The sequence below is a fragment of the Lynx canadensis genome, chromosome C1, assembly GCF_007474595.2.
Source record: "Lynx canadensis isolate LIC74 chromosome C1, mLynCan4.pri.v2, whole genome shotgun sequence".
In the NCBI taxonomy this organism is placed as follows: domain Eukaryota; kingdom Metazoa; phylum Chordata; class Mammalia; order Carnivora; family Felidae; genus Lynx; species Lynx canadensis.
In genome coordinates this window covers 169858783-169883665 of record NC_044310.1, presented here as the reverse complement: position 1 = coordinate 169883665, position 24883 = coordinate 169858783, and the positions used below count along the sequence as shown (strand labels likewise).

Below are 24883 nucleotides of genomic sequence, written 5' to 3'. Positions count from 1 at the left end.
TATCTTGGTTTGCTATAAAAATTTATATGAAAGTAATTAAAAACTCCAACTTAAAAAAATTTTATCTTAATTCCAGTAGAGTTAATATTACAGTGTTATATTGGTTTCAGGTATACGATATAGTAATTCAACAATTCTATATATTACTCAGGGCTCATCCTGAGAAGTGTACTCTTAATCCTCTATCTTTTCCACTCACCCCCCTGTTACCACCAGTTTGTTCTCTATAGTTAAGAGTCTGTTTTTTGGTTTGACTCTTTCTTTCTTCATTTTTTAAAAAATTCCACATATGAGTGAAATCATATCATATTTGTCTTTCTCTGACTGACATTTCACTTAGCTTTATACCCTCTAGATCCATTCATGTTGCTGCAAATGGCAAAATTTCATTGTTTTATAGCTGAGTAATATTCCTTTGAATATATACCACTTCTTTATCCATTCATCTATCAATGGACATTTGGATTGCTTCCATACTTGGTTACTGTAAATAATGCTGCTATAAACATATGGGTGCATATATCCTTTAAAATTAGTGTTTTCATATTCTTTCAGTAAGTACCCAGTAGTGCAATAACTGAATCATGATAATTCTATTTTTAATTTTTTGGGAACTTCCCTACTGTTTTCCACAGTGGCTGCACCAGTTTGCTTTCTTACCAACAGAGCATGAGGGTTCATTTTTCTCCAAATCCTCAACAACACTTGTGCCTTTGATGTTAGCCATTCTGATAGATGTCAGGTGGTATCTCATGGTGGTTTTGATTTGCATTTCCCTGATGAGGAGTGATTTTGAGCATCTTTTCATGTGTCTGTTGACCATCTGGAAGTCATCTTTGGAGAAATATCTGCTTGTGTTTTTTTGCCATTTTTTAAATTGGATTATTTATTTTTTGGGTGTTGAATTATATAAGTTCTTTATATATTTTGGATACTAACCCTTTATCTGACATGTCATTTGAAAATATCTTTTCCCATTCAGTAGGTTGTCTTTTAGTTTTTTGTTTCCTTTGCTGTGCAGAAGCTTTTTATTTTGATGTAGTCTCAATAGTTTAATTTTGCTTTTGTTTCCTTTGTCTTGGGAGACATATCTAGAAAAATATTCCTATGGCTAATGTCACAGAAATTACTGCCTGTGCTCTGTTCTCAGATTGTTATGGTTTCAGGCCTTACATTTAGGTCCTTAATCCATTTTGAGTTTATTTTGTGTATGGTATAAGAAAGTGTTCCAGTTACATTGTTTTGTATGTAGCTGTCCAGTTTTCCCAACACCATTTGTTGAGGAGACTTTTTTTCCCATTGCATAGTCTTTCCTGCTCTGTTGATGATTAATTGATCATATAATCATGGGTTTAATTTCTGGGCTCTCTATTCTCTTCTATTGATCTACATGTCTATTTTTGTGCTGGTATCATACCAGCTGATTATTTCAGCTTTGTAGTATATCTTAAAATTTTTTAAAAATATTTATTTATTTATTTATGAGAGAGATTAAGACAAAGCATGAGCGGTGAGAAAGGCAGCAAGAGAGGGAGACACAGAATCTGAATCAGGCTCCAGGCTCTGAGGTGTCAGCACAGAGCCTATTGTGGGGCTTGAACCCCGTGAACTGTAAGATCATAACCTGAGCCAAAGTCAGACACTTAACCAACCAGCCACCCAGGTGCCCCTTTATAGTATATCTTGAAAGCCAGGATTGTGATACTTCCATTTTGTTCTTTTTCATGTTTGCTTTAGCTATTTAGCTTTTGTGGTTCCATACAAAATTCAGGATGATTTGTTCTAGTTCTGTGAAAAATGCTATTGGTATTTTGATAGAGATTGCATTAAATCTGTAGATTGCTTTGAGTAGTGTGGACATTTCAACAATATTTGTTCTTCCAATCCATGAGCATGGAGTGTCTTTCCATTTGTTTGTATCATCTTCAATTTCTTTCGTCATACTTTCATAGTTTTCAGAGGATGGGTCTTTCACCTCCTTGGGTAAGTTTATTACTAGGTATTTTATTATTTTAAATTATCTTTATTTTTAGTTTTTTAATGTTTTAATTTAATTTTGAAAGAGAAAGAGAGAGAGAGAGATAGGGCGCAAGTGGGGGAGGGGCAGAGAGAGAGGGAGACATGGAATCTGAAGCAGGCTCCAAGCTGAGTGGTCAGCACAGAGCCTGACCCGGGGCTGGAACTCACAAACTATGAGATCATGACCTGAGCCGAAGTTGGATGCTCAACTGGCTGAGTACCCAGGAGCCCCTAGGTATTTTATTATTTTTAATGCAATTATGGGTGGGATTGTTTTCTTAATTTCTCTTTCTACTACTTCATTATTAGTGCATAAAAATGCAACAGATTTCTGTATATTGATTTTGTATCCTGGGACCCTACGAATTCATTTATAAGTTCTAGTAGTTTTTGGTGGAGTCTTGAGGTTTTCTATATTTAATATCATGCCATCTGAAAATAGTGAAAATTTTACTTCTACCTTACCAATGTGGATGCTTATTAATTAATTAATTAATTAATTAAATTTTCTTGTCTGATTGCTCTGGCTAGAACTTCCAGTACCATGTTGAATAAAAGTGGTGAGAGTGGACATCCTTGTCTTGTTCCTAACCTTAGGGGAAAAGCTCTCAGTTTTTCACCATTGAGTATGATGTGAGCTGTAGGTTTTCATATATGGCCTTTATTATGTTCAGGTATATTCCAACTAAACCTATTTTATTGAGGGTTTTTTTTTTAAATCATGAATGGATGTTGTACTTTGTCAAAAACTTTTTCTGCATCTATTGAAATGATCACATATTTTTAACCTTTCTCTTGTTGATGTGATGTATCATGTTGATTGATTTGCAGATGTGAACCACTCTTGCATCCAATTAATATCTTCCACTAGATTGTGAATGATTTTTTTTAATGTATTGTTGGATTTGGTTTGCTAATATTTTGTTGAGGATTTTTTGCATCTATTTTCATCAGAAACATTGGCCTGTAGATCTCTTTTTTTGAGGTGTCTTTATCTGGTTTTTGTATCAGGGTAATGCTGGTCTCATAGAATGAATTTGGAAGTTTTTTTCCTCTTCTATCATTTGAGAAGAATAGGTATTAACTCTGTAAATGTTTGTTGAATGCCTGTGAAGCTGTCTGGTCCTGGACTTTTTCTTGTTGGGAGTTTTTGATTACTGATTCAATTTTATTGTTGGTAATTAATCTCCTCAAATTTTCTGTCTTCCTGATTCAATTTTGGGAGGTTATGTTTCTAGGAATTTATTCATTTCTTCTAGGTTGTCCAATTTGTTGGCATATAATTATTTATAATATTCTCTTATAATCCTTTGTATTTCTGTGTTGTTAGTTACTCTTTCTCCTCTTTCATTTCTGATTTTGAGTCCTCTCCCCTCCTGTGTGTGTGTGTGCGTGCGTGTGTGTGTGTGTGTGTGTGTGTATTATGAGTCTGGCTAGAGGTTTATTAATGTTGTTGATCTTTTCAAATAATTAGCTTCTGGTTTCATTGATCTGTCCTATGTTTTTTTTTTAGTTTCTATTTCACTTGTTTCTGTTCTAGTCGTTCTTATTTCCTTCCTTGTACTGGTTTTGGGTTTTATTTGTTCCTCTATAGCTCCTTTATGTATAAGGTTAGGTTGTTTATTTGAGATTTTTTTCTTGGTTCTTGAAATAGACCTGTATTGCTATAAGCTTCCCTCTTAGAACAAGATCCCAAAGATTTTGGGCTATTATGTTTTCATTTTCATTTGTCTCCATGTATTTTTTATTTCCTCTTTGATTTCTTGGCTGACCTATTCACTGCTTAGTAGCATGTTATTTAACCTCCAAAGTATTTATGCTCTTTCCATATTTTTTCTTGTGTTTGATTTCTAGTTTCATAATGTTGTGATCAGAAAAGATGTATGGTATGAGTTCAACCTTTTTTAATTTGTTTAAACTTGTTTTGTGGCTAACATACAATCTATTCTGGAGAATGTTCCATATGCCCTGGGAAAGAATGTGTATTCTGCTGTTTTGAATGTTCTGAGTATATGTGTTACATACATGTGACCCAGTGTGTCATTCTTTTTGGATGATCTTTCCATTCTTTTTGGATGATGTTTCCATTGATGTAAACAAAGTGTTCAAGTCCCCTACTATTATTGTATCACTATTGATTACTTCTGTTATGTCTTCATACATGATTTATGCATTTGGGTGTTTCTGGGTTAAGTGCATAAATATATACAGTTGCTATATCTTCTTGTTGGATTGTTCCCCTTATGATTATATAGTGTCATCCTTTGTCTCTTGTTTTAAAGTCTATTTTATCCAATATAAGTATTGATCTATCCTGGCTTTCTTTTCACTTCTATTTGCATGATACATGTTTTTCCATCCCTTCACTTTGAATCTGCATGTGTCTTTAGGTCTGAAATGAGTCTTTTGTAGGCAGTATATAAATGGATCTTGCTTTTTAATCCATTCTGTCATCCTATGTTTTTTATTGAAGCATTTAGTCCATTTACATTCAAAGTAATTATTGATAGGCACATACTTATTGCCATTTTGTTACTTGTCTTGTTGAATTTGAGTTCTTCTCTGTTTCTTGCTTCTCTTGCTCTCTTGCAGTTTGCTGGCTTTCATTAGCAATATACTTGGATTCCTTTTGTTTATTTTTTGCATCTCTACTACTGGTTTTTTCATTTGTGGTCATCATTGGTTTATATATAACATCTTGTGCATGTAACAGTCTATATTAAGTTTGTGACGGCTAAAGTTTGTATCCATTCTTTACTCCTCTCTTCCCAATACTTTACATCTTTTTATTTTGTGAATCCCTTGACTGATTTTTAATAGATATACTTAATTTTACTGCTTTTGTGCTCTTTACTTTTCTTACTCCCACTTATGGTCTGTCCTTTCCACTCAGAGTCCCTGCCTCACCCCCACCCCCTCTTTTTTTTTGCTACTTGTCTTTTATTTATTTTTTTAAAACTTTATTTAAATCCAAGTTAGTTAGCATATAGTGTGGTAATGATTTCAGAAATAGGATTTAGTGATTCATCACTTACATATAATGCCCAGTGCTCATCCCAAGTGTCCTCCTAATGCCATCATCCATTTAGCCCATCTCCCTACCTAATACCCCTCCAACAACTCTCAGTTTGTTCTCTGTATTTAAGAGTGTCTTAGGGTTTGCTGCCCTCTCTCTTTTTACCTTCTTTTTCCTTCTCTTCCCCTATGTTCATGTGTTTTGTTTCTTAAATTCCACATTTAAGTGAAATCATATATTTGTCTTTCTCTGACTGACTTATTTTGCTTAGCAGAATACACTCTAATTCCATCCATGTTTTTGCAAATGGCAAGCTTTCATTCTTTTTGATTGCCAAGTAATATTCCATTGTGTGTGTGTGTGTGTGTGTGTGTGTGTGTATACACACACACACACTGGAATATTATATATATATATATATATATATATATATACACATACAATGGATAAAGAAGATGTGGTCCATTCATCAGTTGATGGACATTTATGCACTTTCCATAATTTGGCTATTGTTGATATTTCAAAGAGTCCCTTTTAACATTTCTTGTAGGGCTGGTTTAATGGTCATGAATTTTGGTAACTTTTGTTTGTCTGGGAAACTTTTTATCTCCCCATTTACTCTGAATGATAGCATTGCTGGAAAGAAGATTCTTGCTTGCAGATTTTTTTTTCTTTCAGCACTTTGAATATATCATACCAGTCCCTTCTGGTTTCTGCTAAAATAATCATCTAATAGCTTTACTGGGTTTCTCTTGTATGGAGCTATTTTCTCTTGCTGCTTTCTAAGTTCTATCTTTATCATTACTTTTTGCCATTTTAATTCTATGAGTCTTGGTGTGGACCTCCTTGGGTTGATTTTGTTGGGTGTTCTCTGTGCCTTCTGGATCTGAATTTCTATTTCCTTCCCCAGATTCAGGAAATTTTCAGCTATTATTTTTTTAAATAAATGTTCTGCCCATTTTTCTTTCTTGTGCTTCTGGGATCCCTATAATGCAAATGTTATTATGTTTGATGGTGTTGCTGAATTCTTTTAATCTATTTTCATTTATTATTATTTTTTTCTCTTTCCTATTCAGCTTGATTACTTTCCATTATTTTATCTCCCAGTTTGCTAATCCATTATTCTACTTCCTCTAGTCTACTATTTATTTCCTCTGGTATATTATTAATCTCAGTTATTGAGTTCTTCATTTCTGTTTAATTTTTTTTATGTTAATTCTTTGTTGAGGGTCTCACTGAGATCTTCCACTTTTTTTCTCAAGTCCAGTGAGTATCTTTATGACCATTACTTTAAATTCTGTCCCAGGCCTATAGCTCATCTATTTCATTTAGCTTTTTTGCTGTGATTTTTGTCTTGTTATTTCATTTGGAACATATTCCTCTGTCTCCTCATTTTCTCTAACTCGCTGTGTCTGTTTCTATGTGTTAGGAAAGTCAGCTATGTCTCTTGCTCTTAAAAGTACTGGCCTTATGAAGAAGAGGTCCTGTAGTGCCCTGCAGTGCAATGTTCCCTATTCACCAAAACCTGGTGCTTCATTAATGTTTTCTATGTGTGTTGTATGTGCTCTACTTTTGTGGCTCAGATGTTTTTCCCTTCAATGTGGTTGTCTGCAATGGCTCTTTTTGTTTGTTGTGGGCAGGTTTTGGTCCTTGTGCTGTGAGTGGGCCAGTCTGGTGCTGCCTTGGGCTTGAGTTGGGTCAGACCAGGCATTGCCATAGATAGTAGCACTAACTACAAGGCAATTTCCCCGTGTTGTCCCCTGAGAAGTTTTCATTGGTGGGTAAGGCCTGCAGTCAGAACAGATATCTGCCCTGGCCCACTGTTAGGGCTGCAATCAGATGGGTATGTGTGGTTATCTTCCTTTTTTCCTGGGGCAGGAGTCACTTTGGAGCACTGCTGGCCTCTTGGGGCTGCTTGCACACTGCCAGGTTTATGGCACTGTTTTGGATGAATTTCAGCCAAGGGATATCAAAGGTGGGGCCAGGTCCACAGGAGAACATGGGGGTGAGGTATGTGGTGCTACCAATGTCCACCCTGGTCTGCTGCAGGAGGGGGCCTATAGCTGCCTGAGAAAACTCTGGGTGAGATCTGCTGGGTTGGAGGGGGAAGGACCATAGAAAAATATGAGGGTGGGCACACTGTTAGCAAGCTAGGTAGAGAGTGCTGGTACTGTGTTGGTTTTTGCAGGGGTACACGTATCTAGGTTGGGGAGCAGGGATGGAAAATGACACTCACCAGCTCTTTTGTTCTTGGAGAAATTTCCCAAAGAAACTTGCCCCTCCAGCACATGCACTGAGATTAGTAAATAAGTCGCCTTCCCTTGTACCCTAGGTATTTTTCATACTGCTGACTCTATACTGTATCTCAGTGGGGCTCTTTGTTGTGCTGTCTCTTTAAGGGCAGGGACTTAATTTTCTCTCACCCTTCTGGCTCTCCCAGAGCTGTGTCTGCTGATTTTTAAAGTTTCAAGTGTTAAGTCCCACTGATTATAAGAACTAGTGGAGGTAAGCCTTTCTGGTTTTAAAAGCCAAATGTTATGTGGATTCATCTTACTCATGCTTGGTTTGGGGGCCTACTCCTCTCCCCTCTCTGCACCAACCACGTTCTTCCTAACTATGGACAATTCTGTGGGTCAGTTTTGTTCTACACCATGTCTTTACCCTTCCTGCCCTCTTTGATGTGGCTCTTCTCTACATTTAGCTGTGGAGAGTCTGTTCTGCCTGTCTTTGGGTCATGTTCTGGGTTATTTACACTGCTACGGGTGTTATCTAGTTGTTTTATCTGTGAGATGAGGTGAGTTTAGGATCCTCCTACTCTGTTATCTTCCCAGGAAGTCTCTCATTTCAACTTTCTGAATATACCATATGCTTATTTCCAGGTATGAGAGAAAAAAATCATCTTTCTCTTCTCAGATTTGCTCTCCTTTCAGACTTATGCCAACAATGACATTGTAAGTGACTATATACACTGATAGTCCTTGGCTGATCTCCAAGCTCCCACAGACCATGTCACTTGAGGGACGATTAAAAATATTTGTGATCCTTTGCAGAAGGAATCTTCAGTAGCTTATTCACTTGTTAATTTTTAGAAGTTTGTCTCCCTGCTTCACTATGGGCTATTGGAGGGCAGGGACTGAATCCTACAGGAGAGCGCCTAACTCATTTACTGAAGATTCATTATGTGCCTGCACAGCAAGTGAGTGGCAGATAGGATTTGAATATAGGCAGTCTGACTGCAGAGTTGATGCTCCATTAAGCATCTCTGCCTTCCAACACAAATGGCCAACAAAAAGCATTTCTTAAATCCATGGTAGGATATTTATTTTAGGATATGTTAGGCTCACTGTTTCCCTCTCATACTCAACCAAGTTAGAATTAAATGTTCATGATCTTGCAAAACTGTTTTTGGGTTATTTATATCACTCAAAGTAAAAACATTTTTTTTCCCTTATATGTGATTAGAAAACAAAGTGCCTTTTAGGAAAAGGAAAGTGGAATAACTCCATTGCTTAGAATTTGATTTTAGGAATTGTATTTTTGAGGCCAGAGCAGAATTTTACATTCTTTTCTTTACTATATGCAAAATTACAAAGTAGTACTTAGTTGCTGCAACAAGATGGCAATATGAGATCTAAAAACATGGATCATATCTTCTTCAACTCTTCCTCCAGTCCTAAAGTAATCCATGTTAACATTCCACTGTTTACCCTTCCTTTCTGAGCTCACAGTAGGGTCAAAATATATACATTTCTATAACTTGCTATTTTCATTGAACAGAAATTTCATTTCTTCAATTTCATACATAAAGATCTAATTTATTTTTAAACTAGCAGTATAATTTCCCATTGTCTAAATGCACCGATTCAAGCATTCCCCTACTGATGAGCATTAGGGTTGTTGCCAATCACCCTGGCCTCTTGGCTGTTACACAATAAGCTTATGAAAAGTGAGTCTTCTGGTCAAAGTACCTGTATATTTTAAAATCGATGTTGCCAGATTTCATTGCCCAAACCTTAGTCATTTAAACCTTTAAATGTAGATGTTCCTTTTTGAAATTAGACAATATTGCCTTTCTGATATATTGGAAGCTTTTAAGTCTTCATTGCAATGTTTTCATTATCTCCTATAATCAGAACAAAATTCTTAAGAAACTCAGATGGTAACTTGACAGATATGTAGGGTATTAAGGAGGATCCTTAAACTTGCTTCCTCTTCCCTTCCAAAAAATAGAAAGGAGTTTAGAAGATAATAGATCCAGGTTATGCTTTGTTGTGTGGGACACACGATTTGGGTTAGTTTATGGCCTTGGGCTCCTTCTAGACTAAGGCTCATGGTTCAGAAAACAGGGAAAAATTTTCCTTTATGGTCTCTATGCAAAGATACTTTTTATTTTAACTAAATTATTCCTCATTCTTATCTACTTTGAAGGTATACATCCAACTCTCTTTAGCAATTCTATAGATTGTTGAGTGTAATTTTTGACAATATCTCACACAATGGACCTGCTATCACATTCAGACAATTCCTTTAGTAATATCTGACCCCTTCAACTCTTGTCTTTTTCATTCCAAAAAATGACAATCTGTCATAAGTCTTGTGTGACTATCCTTTTCTAAGTACTTCATATGTCAAAGAAGATAATATATGAGACATTTTGCTGTCCAAGCTCTGCCATCTGGGGAAGAATTTCTCTTAATTCAATAAAACTGCATGTTTGTAGAACTGACAAATCTGCACATTCAGGATGGCACAGAAAGTTTATTCTAATTAATTCTTAATTTTGTAACAGTATAAATATTGAAGCCAGTACTACAGAATAGTTTAGTAGAAAGATGCCACACAGAACTGAATTTGAAACTCAGCCTCACCTTGTAGTAGTTGGTGGAACTGTCCACATTAACTGTTTCTCCCAAGCTTTAATTTATTCATGTATAAAATGTGGCTATAATATCAATCTCTCAGAGTGATATGAAAAACAAATCAGGTTGCAAAAGTGGAGAAAATAGATAAATTACACTTTACCAAAATTAAAAACTTCTGTGCATTAAATGTCACAGTCAATAATGTGAAAAAGCAACCCATGGATTGGATAAAATGTTTGCAAATCATACACCCAATACAGGGTTAATATCTAGAATATATAAAGAACTCTGACAACTCAACAACAATAAAACAAATAACTCAATTAAAAATGAGCAAAGTACCTGAATAAGCATTTCTTCAAAGAAGACGTACAAATTGCCAATAGACACATGAAAGGTGCTCAGCATCACAAATCACTACAGAAATGTGAATCAAAACCACAAAACTACTGATACCATCTCATACTCATTAAGATGGATAGTATGAAAAAAAACTCAGAAAATAAGAGATGTTGGTAAGAATATGGAAAAATTGGAACCCTCTGTACTGTTTGTGGAAATGTAAAATGGTGCATCTGCTATGAAAAAAGTATGGTAGTTCCTTAAAAAATGTAAACTAGAAGTACCATGTAATTCAGCAATTACACTCTGGGTATATATCCAAAAGAGGTGAAAGCAGGATCTTAAAGATATAATTTGTATACCCATGTTCATAGTAGTATTATTCATAATAGCCAAAAGGTGAAAACAATATAAGTATCCATCAATGCATGAATGGATAAATAAAATTCGATACGTTATACACTATATATACCATACACACACACACACACACACACACACACACATGCAATGGAATGTTATTCAGCCTTAAAAAGGAAGGAAATTTTGACATGGATGAATTTTGAAGATATTTTGCTAAGTGAAATAAGTTGGTCACAAAAAAGCAAACACTGTATGAGGTACCTAGAGTAGTCAAATTCATAGAGACCAAAATTAGAATGGTGGTTGTCAGGGGCTGGGAGGAGGGGAAAATGAGAAGTTATTGTTTAATGGGTATAGAGTTTCAGTTGTGCAAAATGAAAAGAATTCTGTAGATGGATGGTGGTAATGGTTGCACAAAAATGTGAATGTTCTAAATGCCATTGAATTGTATGCATAAAAATGGTTAAGATAGTAAATTTTATGTCATGTGTATTTTACCATAATTAAGAAAATGCTTCTTAAAAAGTATTTTACCACAATTTTTTAAAAATGAATAATGTATGAATAGCAACTAGTGTGGTTTCTAGTTCTAGTAGGTGATCAACAAAGAGTTATGAATAACAACAGTGATGGTGTTTAATTTCACTGGGTTACTACTTTTCTCTGGCTTGTTTTATCGTTAATTTATAAAAATCCTTTTATGTACATAAGCTTTCAAATATACAGAAAAGGTGAAATAGCTCACTAGACACCTGTATGCGTTTAGCCAAGATTCAACAAAGTTAACATTTTGCCATATTTGATACATGTAATATGTGTGTGTCTGTCTGTGTGTGTGTAAACACATTGTATAAGTATTACAAAATGGGAATGTGTTCCACTCACTTAAATAATACTGTGATAAACCTTTCTTACAAGAAGCCTTTTGAATCATCTTGTAAGAAGTGTTCTTAAGCACTTCAGTACATATATTATAGATGTATATATATCTTTCACTCACTATAATAGCACTGTGCATGTATATTTGCATACATGTTTTTTAATCTATTTGATTTATGTATTGTTAGAATTTATATATTATATAAAATATATTTTTACTGAACCATTTAAAATAAATTGCAGGGGTGCCTGGGTGGCTCTGTCAGTTAAGCATCTGACTCTTGATTTTGGCTGAGGTCATGATCTCATGATCATGAAATTGAGCCCCACATCGGGATCCACACTGAGTGTGGAGCCTGCTTAGGATTTTCTCTCCGTCTCCCTCTGCCCCTCCCCTGCCTGCCTCTCTCTTTCTCTCTCTCCAAAAAAGTAAAATAAAAAATAAAAAGCATTTAAAATAAATTGCAGAAATTATCACACTTACTAAGTATTCTAGCATGGATTAAAAATCAGAACAAACTTCTACATAATTACAATACCATTATAATAACTAAGAAAATGAATAACTATTCCCTACTGTCATATGTTATTTATTCATAGACAAATATCTCAAGCTGTCTCCAAAATGTCTTTAATAGGTGATTTTTTTCAAAGCAGGATCTATTTAATGTTCTTGAATTACATTTGGTTGTTATGTCTCCTTAGAATCTATTCTAGTTTACTTACAATCTCCCATGTTTGTTTTACCCCATGACACTGGCTTTTTAAGAGAAAACACTGTTTTGAGGAATAGCATACATTCTGGATTTGAAAGAAAAAAAGATTTCCTTATGGTACAATTCAGTTTGTTCTTCTATGTCCTCTATTTCTGTAAAGATAGAAGTTAGGTTTAAAGCCTTGATGCAATTCAGATGAGATTTTTAAAAATAACTTTATCGAGATATCTTTGACATATAAAATTATATTTAAGGTGTAGGATTTCATGTTTTGATACATGTATACACTGTGGAAAGATCATTATAATAACCAAGGTAAATAACATGAATCACTTCTACATAGTTACCATTGCATGTGTGTGTGTGTGTGTGTGTGTGTGTGAGAGAGAGAGAGAGAGAGAGATGAAAAAGTTTAATTCAAGATCTATCCTGTTAGTTGGCACAAAAACAGACACTCAGATCAATGGAACAGAATAGAGAACCCAGAAATGGACCCACAAACATATGGCCAACTAATCTTTGACAAAGCAGGAAAGAATATCCAATGGAATAAAGACAGTCTCTTCAGCAAGTGGTGCTGGGAAAACTGGACAGTGACATGCAGAAGAATGAACCTGGACCACTTTCTTACACCATACACATAAATAAACTCAAAATGGATGTAAAACTCTTACAAAACTCAATGTAAGACAGGAAGCCATCAAAATCCTCGAGGAGAAATCAGGCAAAAACCTCTTTGATCTTGCCCACAGCAACTTCTTACTCAACACATCTCTGGAGGCAAGGGAAACAAAAGCAAAAATGAACTACTGGGACCTCATCAAAATAAAAAGCTTCTGCACAGTGAAGGAAACAATCAGCAAAAGTAAAAGGCAATTGATGGAATGGGAGAAGATATTTGCAAATGACATATCAGATAAAGGGTTAGTATCTAAAATCTATAAAGAACTGATCAAACTCAACACCCAAAAAAACAAATAATCCAGTGAAGAAATGGGCAAAAGACATGAATAGATACTTCTCCAAGGAAGACATCCAGATGGCCAACCGACACAGGAAAAATACTCAACATCACTTATCATCAGGGAAATATAAATCAAAACCACAATGAAATACCACATTATACCTGTCAGAATGGCTAACCTTAACAACTCAGGCAACAACAGATGTTGGCGAGGATGTGGAGAAAGAGGATCTCTTTTGCATTGTTGTAGGGAATGCAAGCTGGTGCAGCCACTCTGGAAACAAGTATGGAGGTTCCTCAAAAAACTGAAAATAGAATTACCTATGACCCAGCAATTGCACTACTAGGCATTTATCCAAGGGATACAGGTATGCTGTTTTGAAGGGGCACATGCACCCCAATGTTTATGGCAGCACTATCAACAATAGCTGAAGTTTGGAAAGAGCCCAAATGTCTATCGATGGATGAATGGATAAAGAAGATGTGGTATATATATACAATGGAGTATTACTCGGCAATCAAAAAGAATGAAAGCTTGCCATTTGCAACCATGTGGATGGAACTAGAGGGTATTATGCTAAGTGAAATTAGTCAGTCAGAGAAAGACAAATGTCATATGACTTCACTCATATGAGGACTTTAAGACACAGACTGGATGAACATAAGGGAAGGGAAGCAAAAATAATATAAAAACAGGGAGGGGGACAAAACATAAGAGACTCTTAAATATGGAGAACAAACAGAGGGTTACTGTGGGAGAAGGGATGGGCTAAATGGGTAAGGGGAATTAAGGAATCTATTCCTGAAATCATTGTTGCAGTATATGCTAACTAATTTGGATATAAATTAAAAAAAAATCTATCCTGTTAGTAAATTTTAAGTATATAAGATGAAATGTTTTTGGCAGGAATATTTCATCAGTGTTGACTTTATATTAGTTCCCAAAAGGCACATAAGGCAGGTTGTCCTTCCAAGAGTTTGCTCAGAAAGCACAGTCAAATGTCTGTGCTGTAAAAGATATTACATAATTCCCAAGCAAACTATGGAATAACATGTGGGGCAAAGCCTGCTCCCTACCATCCTTACCCCAAGTGGTTTTAACATTATTTGATATTTGAATAAATTAGTATTTCATTGGGAATTTAAAAATGGTGATGAATTAGGCTTCCTCCAAAAAGGCAAGTTAGATACTTAATTCTTTTTTTTTTATTATCACTTTTCAGAGTGAAGATTGGATGTAGTTATCTCCTCCAGTGGTGGCATATGAGATTGTTTGTTATTCACTTCTAAAACACCATATAGACTATATAAATGTTTAGCAATAGGTTTTATAATGAAACAAACAATTTCTTAGTAGGTGCAGGACTGATATCTTGCCTTACACCTTAAGGTAACTCTCAATTCTGAAGAGAAGGCTGGCTGTTTAAACAAATAGAGGTTTAAACAACTTTCTACTCTTGCCTTTCTCCCTTACCAGATACTTTCAGTTACCTTCCTGAAGCATTCTCCTTGGCTGAGAGAAAAGGAGACATTATTGTATGAATCTCTCCACCACTCCTCTTTAGGGAACACTCACTCTTCCCATTTCCTCCATCTCATAAAATATACTCCTGGAAAGACATCTTGCTGACTTCCACTCTCTCAATAATAAAGAATTACTGAATAGTTGTCGAATGTCAGGCACAGCATCAGTTCCTAAATCTATAGAGAGATAAAAACCACGGTCTCTGCTTTTTAGAAGCTTATGAAACATTCTGAAATTATCTTTCCAATAGGAGCCAGATGATACCTTACATATAAGAGAAATGATGATCTGTGGACTATCATGAGGTCTTACAAAGATGACAATTAGCTTTTCTTAGGAAGTGAACACAGAAAAAGGTCAATTTTAAAAAGGACCTTTTCTGGATAATGAGATAGGGTTGAGTTGTTGCTAGGTGGTATATTTAGAATTCTGCTGGCATAATGGATCCTGATTCCCTTCCCAATAAGTTGCTATTGCATTAGAGACCTGAAAATTGTTCAGGTTTTGTTGTTACTCTCAGACATCAATTTTACTGAAATTTAAAGTAATTTTTATGCTGATAGTATTTAAAAATATATTATATATTTAAACATATATTATATATATTTTATTCATTTTTTAAATGAACTAACCTTATATAATTTACTTTTTTAATTAATTTATTTTTAAATTTACATCCAAGTTAGTTAGCACATAGTGCAACAATGATTTCAGGAGTAGATTCCTTAATGCTCTTTACCCATTTAGCCCATCCCCCCTCCCACAGCCCCTCCAGTAACCCTCTGTCTGTTCTTCACATGTAAGAGTCTCTTATGTTTTGTCCTCCTCCCTGTTTTTATATTATTTTTGCTTCCCTTCCCTTATGTTCATCTGTTCTGTGTCTTAAAGTCCTCACATGAGTGAAGTCGTATGATTATTTTATATACATTTTAAATATTATTGTTTTTAAATATAAATTTGTTGTATAACTCAGCGTTTAGCACATTCTTTCACTGTAACATAACAGGAAAGTATCACTGTATATTACCTTTGATTCACTAACAAGCAGTTCTTGTATTTTACCAGGATCTTCATTTTAACAATGACATAGAGAGAGATTATCCTTCTTATAACTCATGACATTTGCCTTCACAATTCCACATTCACTTTAGATAAAGAAATAGAAATAATAAGAGGTTAAATGAGTCTCCAAGATCTCAAAGTTCGTAGATGACTATTTGCCATTTTCTTAAGCTTTTGTCTTGTCACACTATCTCTTCTTTGGTTTGATCTGTTGAATTATATTGAAAATATTTGCATTTGCATTTTCCATTCTCTCCCACTTGATAAGACCTCAGTGACCCAAATTTTAAAAGAAAACATATGAAAAACATGATTCTAAAATTGTGAATTACAAAGTAAAAGTTTCATCAATGTTAATAGCTCTTGCCATTCTCTTCGTAATCAGGAAGAATTGAATGATCCGTGGGCCTCTATTGAAATAAAAACCCCAGTCCACAATCTCAATTTTTATGTATTTCAACATTACTATCTATGTAAAATGAATGAGCAACCAGTTTTATAGCAGTAAGTTTCTAAGTAAGTAAGGTTCCAAGAACCTTATTAGTATTACTGCTATAATGGTCACATAAAGTCAACGAAATAGGTACTATTATTATTCTCATTTTATAGATGAATCAAAGCAAAGATAACTTAAGTAACTTACCCGGTATTCTACAGTAAATAAGTGGCAGAGCCTGTGTGCTTTATCTTGTGCCATCTCCCTATATGATGTCACGTGTCAAATACATAGCTATCTACACCCTTAAACTCTCCACCATCTAGCCTAACTCAGAAGTCAGGTTAAAAGAATATTAGGTATTAATGACTGTTCGAAGTATATGCATTGCTCCAATTATGTTATTGCTCTGATTATTATTTTTTTCTTACCCTATTTGAAAACAATAAGAAAATGACTACTGAATCTTGACCCTCTATAAAATGACATTCACTATTGTGTTTGGTGTCATGCCCTTTATTGATGGGTGCTATAAGAAACAGCCTCATAAGTCCATCACCGTATTTGACATGCAAGTGCTACTAGGGACATTCTCTAATATATTTCTTAGTCCTGCACTGTAAAGCATTTAGTGGTAGGAAATAGATTTGCTTCTACTGAAAATTCTTCCCTCTTTCAACAGTAATTTACAATTGGCCATATCTCCTTTTTCACTTAGGTTACCAGGAATAGCATATGTATCTCAAATCCGTTATCTTAGAGTCAAACATGTAGCTCAATATTTAGAAATTTAAAAATATATTCTTACAATCTGTATTTTCCTATTTTATACTTTGTACTTCTTTCCTCTTTATGTGTGGCTTCCCATTTCAGTTTATACTTTCTGTGCTCCAGAGTTTTATTGACATTTCATAACCCTTTTGAATGTTTTGTGCTACCTCAAATCTCTCATGGAATAACACATATATAATCTTGTGTCTTCTAAGATCCAGAGATGCCAAGAAATAATGGGCATAGTCTCTGATCTCATGAAGCTTAGACATGGTTGGGAATACAGCACATACAGGCACATACACAGAAATGAGTATTTCTCATTAATTAATAATTAAGGATTAATTAATAATGAGACTGAACACACTGTGAGTTCCAAATAGGTGGTATAGATTTAAAATAAAATATTATCTGACTTTTGAATGAGGTCTGGGGCAGTTGGAGAAAACAAGAATCAATAGAAACTAAGTTGGCCATTGAAGAAAGGCTAAAACTTCAAAAAGAGTAGTATGCAAAGGGAATTCGAATTTTTAGGAAAGGACAGTTTCCTGAACCAAGATATAGAAGTGGAAATCCAATTTATTCAAATGACAATGGGCATATAAACATGGGAGGAGATTGTTAGCTGCCTGCTCCATCATCCATTCTCCTACTCCATCTCAATTGTTGAACCTTAATTTTATACCAGAGCAACCATGCAAAGCAGACACAAACTATCTTCTCTTCTCCACTCTGAAACTAGGTTCATTTAAGCAATAAGTTGTTGGCAGTGAAATGCAAGAAGTGCTGTGTCACTGTGTAGGAGTTTTGGAAAGTCTCAAAGAGAGGGAGTATGCCTTTCCTACCACCTGGAAGGCCAAAGGACCGTGACTCAGGAGAGGATCATAGACCCTGAGGATAAAGACCACACACAGGAATAGTGGAACAGGGAGCCGAAAGTAGCCTGGGTTCCTGATGCTTTCCTGCAGCTGCCAGATAGCCTTAGACTGACAATCTCTAGATTCTTTTAGGTGAGAGACTAAAGCCTGGTGAGTTTAAAGGGCTATTTTCCAGGTTGCCCTGACTCATATCTAAAAGAAGTTCCGCTGGGATAAAACCATTTGGCCCAAGTAGAGAGGCCCAATATAGAGCATAATGAAAAACTGAGGGTCAGAGCTAAATGTCCAGCAACCAAATGCAGGTTTCATTTTATTACTGAATGAAATAAATTTGATTGTAAACTTTCAAGCAAAATTTTCTAAGCTGTTTTATTCAGTTAAACTTTTATGAAGTGAAATAATTTTCTGAGTTTTCATAATTTTCTGAGTGAAATTATGTTTTATACCAGTGACAAATATAGAAATATATGCCTAATCTGTGTTTACTGTTACTATAAAAAAAACACTTTACGAGTGCACAGAAGACACATCTAGAACTTATTCTAAATAGTTCTAAATATGTTCAGTTTCAGTATCAGCTAAAGAAATCAGAAATATTAGTTCAATAAAAAACATTTTCCTTCTTTATTTTTAAAGTTTATTTATTTATTTAGAGAAGAGGGAGAGCGTGTGCATGTGCATGCATGCGAGTGGGTGAGGGGCAGAGAGAGAGGGGGAGAGAATCCCAAGCAAGCTTTGTAGTGTCAGTGTGGAGTCCGACATGGGGCTCCAACTCACGAACTGTGAGATCATGGCCGGAGGTGAAATCAAGAGTCTGATGCTTAACTGACTGGGCCACCCAGGCACCCCCCAAAACATTTTATTTCTTGAGTTTATAAATATAACTTAAGTTTAATAACTCATTGTTTAATGACAGAATAAAAATAGAATAAAAATAGGCCAACAGTATTAAATCTTAAATTGAAAATCTAACTCAAGGTAATTATATCATACTGCTGTACAAAAGTTGTTTATAAAACATAAGCATTACAATAATTTGTTATATATAAGGTACTGAAAACTCATTATAAGAAAAGTTAGATTTTCTTTTAAACCAAGAATGTAAACTACATCTAGATAACTATTATGTTTTCCTTTTCTACTTTTGCAAGCTGAGATTTACAATTATCTCTTAAAACACTTTTTCTGGTCTCTGCATGCTTCAAACCTGTGCAAATTAAAGAAAGAATCACTGTATTTGCTTTAGAAATCCTACTAAAACCATTTTATTTACTGTGAAATGTGGGGAAGATGAGAAGATACATGCTTTTGTAATCTCCCAATTTGGTGGTGTTTCAGATTTAAATGAATAAAGATTTTATTTTTTACAACTATTTGGCCCTTGGTTTGAGGGGCAAGTGTATCACATTCCAGATTTTTTATGTAGACACCACAGAAGTAAATGGATACTACTCCTGCTGTAAAATTCCTTCCCCTTCTGGAAAATTACCTTAGAGTATAAGGTCACCAGCTGTCAGAGATATCAAGCACAAATATGTATTGGCTGCCAAGAAAATGAAATTTCTTAGTCATCTGATTGGATGATTCCAATTGAATCAAAACCTTTTGTGGTAACCAGGTAATTTTCTTACTAACTTCCTAATTCTTGACTTCTCATGGTAATGTTGTAGCAAATTGTTATGAAATGGCATCAGTGGGAGTGATTCAGAATATCATGTAGCTAAATTTGGTTATGGCAGAAAAGAATATTTCTGCATTTAAAAGAGAATAACTAATTATTAATTAATTAACAAGGCTAGATTCTTCTAGCGCTTTTAACACTTCAGATTATACATTCCAAATTATGACTATGTAAGAAACAAAATTTATAAGGTTACTATGGATTACTTGTACATTGCAAAGCAAGCATAAATGCTGAGCCAAATCTAGGTGCTCACAGAAATAAATTAAAAATTTGATTGCTTGAATTTTTTATGCAAAGGTCAAGTTTATAAAATATATTTGCATAGCAGTGTAGCTATTTAGAGAAGATGAAAAGCAAAGTCATAACTGATAGATGGTCTTAGACTGTTAAGAAAGGCAGTAAAGATCTGGCACATTTACTATAAATCACTAATACCAGCTTCCCAGATCTATAGAAATTTCTGCTCAGACAAAAACTTCAGAACTGAAACTGCTTAAAATCATAAAGTTGAACAAAAATCAAAATGGCTGCACTAATGCTTCAGGGAAGCTTGATTCTAAAGTAACCATTTTCCTTTCTTCCACAAACCTCCCCTCTGCCCTTTTTAGCCTTTTGTTTCAGGAACCCGGTAAAACCCTAAAGACATGATTAAGATGGCTGACAGCACTGTACTCAATTTCTGTCAAAACTGGCTAGATCCCCTATTTCCCTATAATCCCTCCCCCACCCCCCACCCCCCACCTCCCAGCCTCTTCCTCTGGGCGGGCTTACAGTTTCTGAAGGACATACCTTGCTGCAGCCTCCTTTGCCAGGTAAAGCAATAAAGCTACTGTTCCTCTTTATCCCAAATTCTGTCTTTGTGTTATATTTTGGCTTCAAAACGGCTAGATCGGTTTTTGACAATAGAACTTTCGAGACATATTATCAAGGGAAAGACCTAACACTGATGCTTTATCCAGTTCCATGCTAGAAATCATACCTTGGGTAATTGGAAAGAAATATTTAAAATTTAATGCCCACAATTCACCTCTTATCTCCTAATCATAGCATTTACACATAGCATATAATATATATACAATACATAGCATATATTATTATACAAAACAATATATATTTAGAATGCAAAATAAACTAAAATCTTTCTTGTCCTTTTCCCCTCCATTATTTCCTATCATGCATCCTTCTTTTATTTTTAAGATATTATTTATTTTTTGAGAGAGAAAGAGAGAGCGCAAGCAGGGTAGGGGCAGAGGGAGAGGAAGAGGGAGAGGGAGAATCTTAAGCAGGCTCCACACCCAGTGCAGAGCCCAGTGTAAGGCTCCATCTCACGACCATGAGATCATTACCTGAGCTGAAATCAAGAGTTAGATACTTAACTAAATGAGCCACTCAGACGCCCTTTCCTTCTTTTCTTTTTAAACTTGTGTTTAAAAATATGATGAATAAGAAGTTTCTCAGTTTAACATGAAATATAACTTCAAAAATTCCCTTATTAGAAGATGTAGGGACAAAGTTGAGGCAGACAGATCACTATGGGGAATGAATTGATTTAAAACAGGAGAAATTTGGGGCACCTGGGTGGTTCAGTTGGCTGGGCATCCGACTTCAGCTCAGGTCATGATCTCACTGTTTGTGAGTTCGAGCCCCGCATCGGGCTCTGTGCTGACAGCTCAGAGCCTGGAGTCTGCTTCAGATTCTGTGTCTCCTCTCTCTTTGCTCCTGCCCTGCGTGTGCTCTGTCGTGTTCTCTCTCTTTCTCAAAAATAAATAAACACTAAAAAAATTTAATACAGGAGAAATTTTAACAAGAGATTCTGACGAAGATTTTTTATGGCTCAATGAAGGGAAAATGTAGGAGTGGAATATGAAGGAAAGTTTGTGGCTGGGTAAGAATAAATGGCTTGTCTATAAACAAGCCAGTGTTTCTAAAGTTTGAGGTAAGAATGTCAACGGAAGATCTGGAAGCTACCTTGAACCATCCTTATAATTCTGTTGCAGGTCACTCAAATCATTGAGCTCAAAAGCAACCTGAACTCAGAATTCTACTTTTTTATGTACCCTGCATCTGCAGGGCTGAGCCAACTTCCTCTTTCTCTCTTCCTCTCTTGGTAACATTTGCCAATGAGAGCTTTTCTGAGAGTGGCAGTTGGGATAGGACAGCATCTAGGACCTTCTGCAAATTTGTTCAGTGGTTGGAATTGCTGGGATGGAGTTCTTCCTTCCAGGAGAAAGGAAGACTAAGGGGAAAATATGTTAGCTGTCTTCAGCTAACATATTCAACCCATTAAAGAGTGTTCACTAAATTCAAATGGATTGTCCCATGTTTCAGAGAGAATAATTAGAATAACAAATCATATTTTGGCTATTATAAATAACATTTGAACCATTAGATTTTTTCAACAAGAGAACAGTCTTCTTTATGGGGATGTGAGTTTCTCATCCCCAGGAGTGGTTAAACCAGACATATAGAAGGCAGATTCTGCGAAGGCAGATGGCTATGAAGAAGGAGTCTTTGAATCTGTGCCTTTTATGTATCTATCACTAGACAATACAAGAATGTCTTATCATTTCTTCATCATTCTTCTTTCCCACCACACTGTCATCTCAATGCTAATGTGTTTACTACTTCTCTCTCCCAAGATGCTAACTTCCAGTCACTGGCCACTCCCTACCAGCAACAAGAGTAAACACTATTCTGTCCTTTAAAAATAGAGATTAGAGGGGTGCCTGGGTGGCTCAGTGGGTTAAGTGTCCGGCTTCAGCTCAGGTCACGATCTCACTGTTCATGAGTTTGAACCCCGCGTTGGGCTCTGTGCTGACAGCTCAGAGACTAGAGCCCGCTTCGGATTCTGTCTCTCTCTCTCTCTCTCTGCGCCTCCCCTGCTCACGCTCTGTCTCTATCTCTCTCTCTCAAAAATAAATAAACATTAAAAAAATTTTTTTAATATAGATTAGATTTACCTGTTCTTACAACATTTAAATGGAATTACTCAGTATGTATTCTACTATGTCTGGCTGTTGTTAAATGGTATCTGTGAGACTGATTCGTATTGTTTTGCGTAGTTGTAGAATACTCATTCTAATTGCTGTATAGGGTTTTGTTGTATGAATATTCTACACTTTATCCATTATACTGTTGATGGGAATTTAGGTAGTTTCCAGTTTGGGGCTATTTGAATAATGCTATAATGATCATTCTATAACATGTTTTTGTTGTTGTTGCTGTTGAACATATGTATGCGTTTCTATTGGAAATACACCTAGGAGTGGCTTGCTGGGCCATGGAGTATGTATATGTTCAACTTAGAAGACATTACAAAATATTTTTCTAAAGTGCTCATATTCACTTTACATTCTCACCAGCAACGTCTAAGAACTCTAGTTGCTTCATATCTTTGCCAACATTTACTGTCAGTTTTGTAATTTTAACTGAGCTGATGGATGTTTTGTAGTCAGAGTGACATTTTTAAAACTATAAATAAGATTACATCTCTTCCAATGGCCCTCCAATAGCTTCTAATTTCACCTAGAATAAAATCCAAACTCCTAATATGGCTTACAGACTTCTGAAAGGTCTAGCCTGGCCTATCTTTGATTTCATTTTATATCACGATCTCCCCTATTCTCTAGATTCTAGATCCACAGACTTTATTTCTGTCTTTTGAAAATTAAAAACTTTTTCTCACTTTAGAAATTTTATACTAGGTTCTTTATCTCAGATCTTCACTTATTCAGCTTATTGAGATTTTAATGCTAATATTATAATGTTTCGGTAAAAAGCTGATCATTTAGGTAGAGATAAGGAGACCAGACATGATTTGAAAGCTTACCTTGATTGGGGTAAATATCAAAGTTTGGGAACAGTGAGACTTTTAAAATCACTATTTTGTTTTCCCTCTGGATTTAGGCTTAGACTTTGCTGTCAGCAAAAATCATTCAGAATGTGGTGCTCAAGCAAGGAGGAGAGAAAACTCTCTTCAGGAGCCTTTTAGAGTCACTGAGGTTGAAGAAATGTTGACCTTGACTCAAGCTCAATTTCTGATCTGCAGAAATTTCTTTTCCAAACAGATTTAGAAGGAAGAGTACTTTTTCCTTTGTGGAAGATACATAGTTTGAGCACTAACAGTTTAAATACTGTACATTGTGATTTATTGAGAAATGAAAAGCACATTTATCATTTTTGGAAGTCCTTTGTTTTTAGCATGGCTTTTATAAATCATCCTTGTCATACACATGAAGGAACAATCGACTGTTTCACTTTTACTCTTTTTCTTTTTGTCAGTGTTATAACATTTTAATTGATTATATATTTATTGACGGGAAAAGATGGACATAATCTTGTACTTTTCATTTATAACAGTCCTGGTTTTACATGGATTCAGGATAATTATGACTGCAGTATTATTTCTTATGCTAGAAGCATAATAATTAATGATGATTTTAAAAGCTTTCTGTTATTTTATATTATTAAGAATTGGTAAGCACTAAATTCTATTCTTGAAATCATTATTACACTATATGCTAACTAAAACAAAACAAACAGGAAAAAAAAGAAAAACAGAGTAGCATATTACGTAGACAAGTTTGAAAAGACCAATGTATTCTTTTTGAGGCAAAAAGTATTAATAAAATCAAAATCATAAAATAATAATAGATATTAGACTATATCATAATTCTACTATTTGTAGATTCATTATGTGTATTTGTTTTATAAAAAAAATAGTTGTCAAATTGTTTCATATTTCTTTGAAAATCCTTCACATCTGGTGAGAATGGGGTAACAGAAAATGCCCACCTTGTCGCTTTGAAATTTACAAGGAAGAAAATTCCTACAAAATGATATAAACATCTGTGATCAATGATTTTCAACTCAAACATAAAAAAGAACATAAAAATATAATGAAGAGAAGAGTGTTACAGAAAAATAAGGTATCCAAAGCACATTTTGTACTCACTAATCAAACTTCAAAGCAACAGATTTTATAACACCAATTTAAAAAGAAAAGCTCCTAACGTTTTGTGGCCATGGCAGTTAAGCATTTCAATAGGAATCTTGTTGAAGTGATTTCTACAAACTGCCAGTCATTTTCAGTACTTGATAATGAGGGTTTTTTAAGATTAGCTTAAGCTATGGATGTTAGTGTAACATTCTCACTAGGAAATATGCTGCCAGAAAACTGTTTCTAGAATTATATTCTTCAATGCATAGAAGAATTTAGACACTTTATTAAGTGGGCCAGTTAACGTAAGAATTTATGTCTGTGATTGCACAACAATGTAGAGACGACAGTGCTGAGAAATTATTATTCTCAGGCACTAATACAAAAACTTAGGCAATGACTAGAATTTTTAATAATCAGGTAATAT

General features: G+C 35.0%; 1 pseudogene; it reads left to right on the top strand.

Annotated features, from left to right (window-relative positions):
- The window catches only part of LOC115519879, a 136717-nt pseudogene that overhangs the window by 81156 nt on the left and 30678 nt on the right, over positions 1–24883 (top strand).